This window comes from Lupinus angustifolius, chromosome LG08 (genome assembly GCF_001865875.1).
Source record: "Lupinus angustifolius cultivar Tanjil chromosome LG08, LupAngTanjil_v1.0, whole genome shotgun sequence".
NCBI classification, from domain to species: domain Eukaryota; kingdom Viridiplantae; phylum Streptophyta; class Magnoliopsida; order Fabales; family Fabaceae; genus Lupinus; species Lupinus angustifolius.
The window spans coordinates 19,053,583-19,060,933 of NC_032016.1; positions in this window are offsets into that span (position 1 = coordinate 19,053,583).

The window sequence follows — 7,351 nt, forward strand, 5'->3', positions numbered from 1 at the left end:
TTGGCGATGATTAACATTTTCGCTCTTTCTTTTTGGATTTTGTATATGTTAGTGGCGATGTAGTTTCCGCCTTTGTTGATTTAGTTTGTATGAACTAAAGATGACTTAACCGTTTATATGCATTGTGTTATTCAGGAAATTGTGAATCAGGTTAAGTTATCATTCGATAACGATAAGTTGATTTGCCGCATTTGAGTTACTTAAAGTGATGTCCCGGAAAATGAAGGTTTTAAAAAGGAAACAATTTTATACAATCTCTTTATTCAAAAAAAAATTTACCCATTTTTCCGCAATGTTTTTGAGGAGTATTTTTCGGGGCGTTACAACTCTCAGGATCAAATTGCAGATATCATGACAAAACCAATAAAGTTAGAGCAGTTTAAAAAACTCTGTGGCATGCTTGGAATGGTTGAAGTCGATAAAGAGAATGAGGAAGAGTCTCTCGCCCAAGCGAGAGGTTGTCGCTCGAGCGACAATTCACAAGTGTAGAAGTCAAAATCTTTGTGTGTCTCTCACCTGAGCGAGAGGGTCCCGCTCAAGCGACAATCTTCAGTTCTAGAAGCCAAAATTGATGTGTGTTTCTCGCCTGAGTGATAGGGGCTCGCTCAAGCGATAGGGTTCAGTTCTGGAAGCCAAAATCGTGTGTGTTTCTCACCTGAGCGAGAGGGGCTCGCTAAAGCGACACTTTGCTATGTGTTTCTCGCTTAAGTGAGGCGCACAATCATTCTACTCGCTCAAGAGAGACTAAAACGCAGATGCATTAGTTTATGAGAGAGATTGTTAGATATATTTTAGCTGTTTTAGTTTGGCTGTTTTGCTTTAGGTTTTATGGAGAATAAAACTAGTTTTAATGGCACATTATAAGCATTGAAATTGGTGGTTGGTTATGTTTTTTTTGCTTGAGTAAGACTATTTATATTGTCTCAATTGATCAATAATATATCAATCTTCCTTCTTTATATTACCTCAATTCTTAGTTCTAACATGGGTGCATATGTATAAATCTTTATATTGTCAATGTACAAATTTTACACTATATAATATATTTACTGCGTATAATACTATAAATATTTATACTATATTACCCTTTAATATTTTACTGCATGAATAATTATAAAGAATCATAAACAAAATAATGCACATACGAGAAATGTTTTACAGCATAAAGTAATGCATCGTTTGGATGGTTGATGTTTCATTTTTTGTGCCACTCTATGTATTATTATTTTTTATTGGTTGAAAAAAAATTATTTAATTTAAAATTATAATTATTAAATATTTTTTTGACCAATCATATCTTCTGACATATAGAGTCACACAAAAGAATGAGAAACCATATATGAACCTAGTTTGGACACGATGTGAAATGTCTTCAACTGGAATGAAGTGTTCCTTTTTATGTCAATGAGGATTAGTTTGGTGATAAAAGTCCTTACCATAAAATATTTTTAACTAAAGTGTCTTAATAAAATATTTATTTTTCTCCACTTTGTTATAAAATATTATAAGATTACAATTAGACGTTGAAATTATTTGAATCCAATTTAACTCACTTTGATTTGTTATGATTGATTTTAGTCGAGCAAAGTTTAATGCGAGCTATTCTTTTTCAAATTATATTTGATCCGATTAAAGTTCATAATATATATATATATATATATATATATGTGTGAGATAGTGCTATCAATTAAAGTTTATATTATAAAGATTTTCTATATATATATATATATGTCTGTATAAAATGACTCAAATAACTTATTTTAAGAGATAAAAAGTTAAAAACAAATAATATGAATTAATGAATTTTATTTAAATGATTAAGATAAAAAGGTAAATGACAACACTTGTTAAGTAATTATGATTCATGCGACCATTAAATAATTTTTAAGTTTAATCATCCCTATATAGTTGTGCGACCCTCATTTATTATTATCATAATATAAATTTTTTATACATGAATTATTCTTACTTGAGTCATTCCATCTGAACATATATGTTATATATAATCAAACCTAATCATAAACTTTTCTACATTTATTTAATTAGTTACACATTCAACTAAAGTTTAACCATTTCGTTAGGCTCATAAAATTAGTTTATATACATTTATCAAACTAAATAATGAGTCGAGTTTCAACGTAATATTCCGTTGTTTAATTCATTGAAAGCCTTAATTAAATGATATTATAGTTAATACAGTCATTTGAGTTGGCTCTTATCATAAACTATTTATAAGTAATTATTCATTAGTTCAAAAGTAATATAATGAATAATTACTGAAAAAGAGCGATTACAAAAATAGTTTTTGAGCCAGAACAATTCTAAGTATTAATTTATCAGTGCAGCTATAAGTGCAAACTTTGAGCTATGAAAAATGTGTGAATAAAACAGTTCCAAGTTGGAAGTGATAAAACGTTGTAAATTGTTATGGAAGTAACTTTTCGTAATGCTATTTCACTATCCTGATTCGTGGAAAAATTAAATTTTCAATTAAAGAATAATGTTTATATTAACTTTTTTTGTTTTAGGTTTATTTTTTCATTTTTATTTTTTTGATAATCATTAAAGTTAAAAAATTAATATATTAATTTGTTTGGTAAGAATTTATATTTTATTTATGCCAAACTTATGTAACCTTGAAAAATAAAGATTCAGTTTAAATTAATAAGAACTTAATATAACTGAATCTGGTATATAATCATTACATATTTTTATAAACTTGTTTATTTTATTTTAAGTACAATATTTTAAAAACAATATATTTATTATTTTTTTATACTTTATTGTCACATTATTTATTTTCTATAATATTTTATTTTAGTACATATTTATTTATATGCTAAATTATTTTTCTTGATTTTGGAGAGAAACCATTAAACTTCTTGGAATGCAGAATAAATGTATATCCCTTTTTTCATGATTTCCTTTTTGTTGATTTCATTTATATAAGCAACGTTGTTTTTGTTAAAATTGCTTCTTATAGATATCCTAAACCTTTTTGGAATGTTGAAAAGGTATTTTATTTTGTTGTTGTTCCTCCTCCTTTTCTAACTTTTGATTTTGTGGAAGGTTATGTTTTTCAGCTTTGATTGTTTTGGAGAATCCTTAGAGCTTCCTAAAATGTAAAAGAAATATAGATCTTTTAATTATGTAAATATTTATGTGCTGACATATGTAAAAAGTTATACATGATCATTATATCATTTATTATTCATTTAAATTACTTTTTGAAGAGTCAATCATGATTGAATATAAATGATAAGTGATGTAGTGATAAAATGACAGTTTATACAAAAAATTCTCATCTTTTAAGTTTTTATTGAATAATGTCACAGTGGTGTTCTAAGATTTTGGAACAGGGAATAAATGTATATTTTTAGTATAATATTTATACACAATCATTATAAAGAATTATACATAGTCGCTATATTATCCATCATTCATTTATATTATTTTCTTTGAAGAATTAATAATGACTAAATATAAATGATATATAATAAAAGTGACATTATATAAAATTCAATACTTTCAATGCATACATTTTTCTTATATTTTTGTGTGGATATGCAATGATATTCTAGCTTACAAAATGTCCATATATTAAAAGGGGACACTAGTAGTGCATTTATAAATAATTAGTAGGGTCATGTCCTCACCTTTTTAAAATGGGCTAACGACCTTATTATCAACATAGATAAATAATTAAAAAATAAAAAAATCATAAAACATAATCAAGTATTTCAAGATAGAAAATATAAAAAATATATTTTATATCAAGTCGAACAACAAATTTTGTGAAACATTAAATTATATTAGATCATAATTTATAATTTATTTGAACGTTTTTTTCTTCTTACATTAAGCGTGTGGTTGCCTGCATTACGTGATACATGCTCGTGAGTTGGGTAAAGTGAGGAAATGCACTAAATATATATGTTACATCCTCAAGATTTGTTATTTTTTTTTGTATAATCAAGGGTATATCACTATGTACTAAAAAGGGTATTATTCACCCTATGGATAAAGAATAAATTCATTTAAGGATGTATGGTTATTTTTCCAACAAATATCATTTCCAAAATTTGAATATTTTACCATTTCATATATTTGATAATCTAGTTGGGCTTTACAATATTAGACTAATACCTTGTTGAGAAACACAACTAGAGATATCAAAATAGGCTATCTAAACGGGTTTGGGCTAAATCGGCTTGGGCTAAAAAGCCTAGATACAATTTATACATATCAAATTGTAGTCCGAACTCGCCCTAAGCAGGTTGCGTGTTGCAAGGGCCGGCCCACATAATATTAAAAAATTATTTAAATTTTATTTAATCTATTTAATATAATTATAATTTAATATTAAGGTATAACTTTTTTAACACACTTCTTATACCTAATACAACCAAACTTATAGATTTAATGTCTTGTTTTTGAGTTAAGACTTGAAATCCACATATATAATTTTTAACATAACTCATTGATTAAATATCTCATTTTTATTTGACTCTCACTTATAACACAATATAATTTGGACTTCACTATAATATATAAACTTTTAGACGCTATAAAAAATATTATATTTTGTATGTTCTTTATCAACACTTTTTATTAAAAACTATAATATTAAATTTGGTTTTGCGGAGTTTTCTACGAGAAAACATATGTTGTCTTTTAATTTTGTTGCAAAAGTTATTTTCTTTATTATGTTTTTGTTATAAAAGTTAAATCTAGTTAAGTACACAATAAATAAAGAAAAAGTGAAATTTATATGGTTTAGTGTCTTTTAATTTGATTTGATACATTATTTTTTATTAGGCTTAAAAAGATATTATGGAAAATAGGAAAAATAATATAATATTTAAATTTATAACGTTATTGTAATTTATAAATATAAAATATTATCTATTTTTATTATAAGTTGTTTTGTAAAATAATTTTTTACCTAAGACTTACTACCAAGCCAAATGTTCCAAAAAAGATTATAATAAAAAAAGGAAAAGTGGGTAGCCCGACCTAAGCCCGATTTTCATATAGTCGGGTCGGGCCAAGCTAATAACTCATATACAATAAAAAGTGCCTAAATGATATATAATTCATATAAATTTTCGGGCTATGACCAACCGACGATTTTGACACCTCTAAACACAACTCATTTTCCTATCACTAATTATACACAATAATGCTTTGTTATAACTTATAATGGTTCCTTTTGGAAATCCTTGAAACTTATTGGAATGTGGAAATGTATTACTTATTTTTTTTTACAATGTCCTTTTTTTTGTTTATCTTATTCTTTATTCCATTATTCTTATCTTTTAAACGCTGATGTGAGTACCAAATTATGCAAGGAATATATTTTACTCAGAATAGCTTTCTAATTAAATTAATATCAATTTTCTATTTATAGGCGTTATTAACTATTCACTAAATTAACTGATATTAAAATTTTAATAATATATTATATACTAATATTCATATATAAAAAAGTAAAAATATAATCAATCAACACCATGCACGTGCACTGTACTGGGAAAAACATTAGCATACATATATTTTTTTGAAAACCAACCTTGAAAAGTAAATAAATTCAATTCAAATATTTTGTTTAAAATGAGAGATAGGTTAAGTTTAATTTAAAAAATCTTAGTTACTTTAATATATATACTAATGAATGTTTTCTATGTAAAAAAATAATTGCATAATGAATCAGATAGTTGATGTTTCCAAGTGTTTACTTATTTTTATTATGCTGATTTAGAGTTTACTAATATCACATTTTCGATAAAATAAACACTTAAATAGTTTTTAATGTCTCCAGAGTATTTATTTATTTATAATCTCTCTAATATAAACACTACAATCAGATAAATTATAGTTTTCAAATTTTTAGTTTATTTTAATACTTAAACTTTATAGTTTTGATGGGAGGTTTTTATAAATATTCATATCCAATAAAATAAAGGACTTTACCAAGGTTAACTTAACGAAATTGAGAAATATGTATCCTATGAAAGCCGTACACCTACATTTTAAGTTATAATTAATAATAACTAGTTTCTTTTTGGTACATAATAATAATAACTAGTTTCTAACTTGTAAAATGCACAAAAGTTTAAATATGTTTTTTATTTTCAAGATATATGTCCACTTTATATGATATTTATTTGTGTAGTATAGTTGACATATTTCTTAGAAATAATCTTTTTTAAACATGCTGTTTTAGGTTCTAATGTTTTTTTTTTGTTTTTTTATTTATTGATATTTTAGTTGTTATAAGTAAAATGTTGTTAATATTTTTATGCATAGGTAATAAATGGAGGATAAGTTTCATGATATACATGTGCCATAATACAATTTCATGATATAACAGGGTTTAGTTCGTAGTTTGTTCTATCTTTTATTTAAAGATTGTATTGCATTTTTTACTGTGTTTATTTACAAAATCTATATATAATATAATTTTTATAAATTATTATGTTATATCTAAATATATCTATATTAATGATTCGTGTACTATCCTTATTTTGATCTCTACGTTTTTATAAATAAATATTATTAACAATATTATTATTATAAATATATGAAATAAATGTTTTCCATCTCAAGTTCTACTTGACAAATATATTTTTGTTCTCTATTAAATACTTTTCTAAAAAAAATAGTCAGCACTTTTCTTGTTCTAATAGATAATTAGATTATAGTCCTAAATTATGAAGATTTATTTGTTGGAGAATAACTCCATCCGTAATCCTTAGATTGAACGCGGAAGTCTCTCATAACCTAATGTTTATGCCCATACATAAACTCAAATGGAACAATCATGGTCCAGACCGAAGAAACCCCAAATGAGTTCATGGTGAAGATGAAGAACATACATTGTTGAGCCATTTTGGAATCTCGAAGGTATGAGGGTGCGATGATCTTCCAGATGATAGAGCGCCGAATGATTTTCCTTAGTTTCTCTCTAGAGGGGAATGAGAGAATATATCTTAACTTGAGAGAGTGTCCTTGTGTTGTGTGAGGAGACTCATCTTATATGCCAAATGAATGAGTTGATAGTGTTATATCCATATGGATAACACTATCCTCATCCTACCTTATTCTCCTCAACTGTTGGACTAGACTGCGACCGGGGAGCCTCCAACCACCGGGGAGCCTCCAACTACCGGGGAGCCTCCAACTACCGGGGAGTTCTATTGTTACATGGGTATGGGAAGAGTGAAGAGTCACAAGTGAGACACCACGTCTTGAACCAAAACCTTAAGGCATTAGTTCCATGGGCCTTTCCTTCTTATAAACTCTTTCACTCCTCCCTACATATCCAATGTGGGACTTCACACTTGAATAA